Source organism: Cynoglossus semilaevis, chromosome 18, assembly GCF_000523025.1.
Source record: "Cynoglossus semilaevis isolate Cse_v1.0 chromosome 18, Cse_v1.0, whole genome shotgun sequence".
NCBI lineage: Eukaryota > Metazoa > Chordata > Actinopteri > Pleuronectiformes > Cynoglossidae > Cynoglossus > Cynoglossus semilaevis.
The window spans coordinates 4,397,251-4,399,283 of NC_024324.1; positions in this window are offsets into that span (position 1 = coordinate 4,397,251).

Here is a 2,033-nt window from a genome sequence, read left to right on the forward strand (position 1 = left end):
GCTGAACGAGAGTCCCTGAAATGATCAAAAAAAAATCACGGTAGTCAAAAGTTCGGCAGCGGTTGAGTTCAGGCCTGCAACGCCACGCCACAGCGTCGAAGGCGTGAGGAGCCACGTCAGATGACCGCCGTGTCACGACAAAACGACACACATCGGTAACTGACACGAGTGCGCACAAACTTAAGGTGAGGACAGACAGACAGAAGCAGCCAAGTACCGATGCACCTCTGCAGGACCCAGACTTGCTGCAGAGTCAGATTGAGAGCGCAGACACACACTCCGGCGCAGGCACTCTTGCACCAAACTCTCTTACAAACATACATACACCCGCTCACACACACTCACACACACACTCAGGCACTCACAGCTGCACTCGTCTACTCTCAGACATTCTGAAGCGATCGTTTTTTTTGGGGGGGGGCATTGTCTAAAAGCCAGAGGAGAGGTAAAGATCGCAGAAAGAGAACAGAGGAAAGGAAGGAGACGAGACGAGACGCCGGAGACGCAGGAATCTTCAGCAGACCTTTTTTGAGGTCTTTTTTGCGAAAGTCATCGTCCTCGCAGTTATTTAGGCGGGGGTTCCATCGCAATTGCAGTCGACGCGGGACGGATGGAGGACGATTTTCGATGTATCGTGACTGGCGGACGTGGACGTGGTCTTTTCCGACATGGATTTCATGTATCAAGACGCACCAGTTTTTTTTTTTTGGATCTATACTGCGAAAGAAAAAAAGAAAATGTTTAGGACAGAGTTTTTTTTTCGTCCGTTGCCGGAACTCACGCCTGACATCGGAGTTTGCAAGGTCGCGACGCAGGAACGTTGATGGCTGCAAACGTAGAGAGACGCCAAGTCTGGGGAAAGAGACATAAAGCATGAGATAGAAGTTAGACAGTGCGTTGGAAAAAAAAAAAAAAGGCAGACAGTTGAAGAGTGTGTGGGAAGAGAACGGGGATGTGGCGACAACACGGCATAAGAAATTTGGAACAAAAATCTCAGCTTGTCGCCAAAGGAAGAAGACGGCGATCTTCTTATGTCCTGCACTTATTTGCCAGGTCTCTCTCTCTCTCTCTCTCTCTCGCTCCTGTATACAGTACATCGCTGTATAAGACATAAACGGAGCATACGCTGAGTAGGCTTTTCGATGGTATACCACCCCTTTGCACCACACTCTTGCTGCTCCCTGCGTTGCATCTGCATCCTCCTCCGGGCAGATCAGGTCAAGCGGGGTGACTATGTCCTCACGTAGCCCCAAAGAAGCGTTGTCCTCAGCTCGGGCAGCTCAGGCGGCTGCATCAGGGGTCGATGAGGACCAGGCGTGGAGCTCAGACGCTCTCTATGCAGCAGCAGACAGACTCCAGACGCACTGACCTACATCAGCCTGAATCAGAGGAGAGAGAGAGAGGGAGAGAGAGAGAGAGAGAGGGAGAGAGGGGGAGAGAGACTGTAAAGGAGAGGAGAGAGTCTAAGTGGATAGTGCAGAGGGAAGAGAGAGAGAGAGAGAGAGAGAAAGGATGGGCAAAAACAAACGAGACGAGAGGAGAAAGGAGAGGATGATTTGCGAATTGGCAAATGTTTACGTAAACAAGCAAAGGAAAAAGGGGGGAAGAAAAAGAAATAGAAAAAAAAAAACACATGCTTTTGGCGATTGTGTGCACATCCTCAATAGCCCTCTTTGTCCTCACGGATTTTCATTCATCTTTATCCTCATTTCACTCCTCAACTCCCTTCACCGTTTGCAATTTCCCATACCGCCAGAAACGTCTTCCAAGTGTGGGAGGATTAGTCTGCCTGCAATGAGACGAGAGGGAGGAGGAGAGAGGAGAGAGGAGAGAGGAGAGAGAAGCAGATGTATGTGATGTCGCTGTGCGTTCGTGTAGCTGGCATCAGCGGCGCGCTCGTTGCGGCTGTATTAGCCAGACTCTGCAGTGCGGCAGGGCTGGAACATTATGTACCGTGTGTGAGCTGAGGGCAGACGGGCGGGCAGGGGGGGGGGGGGGTGTACGTACATGCGTCCCCCCAACCCTCCCCACAC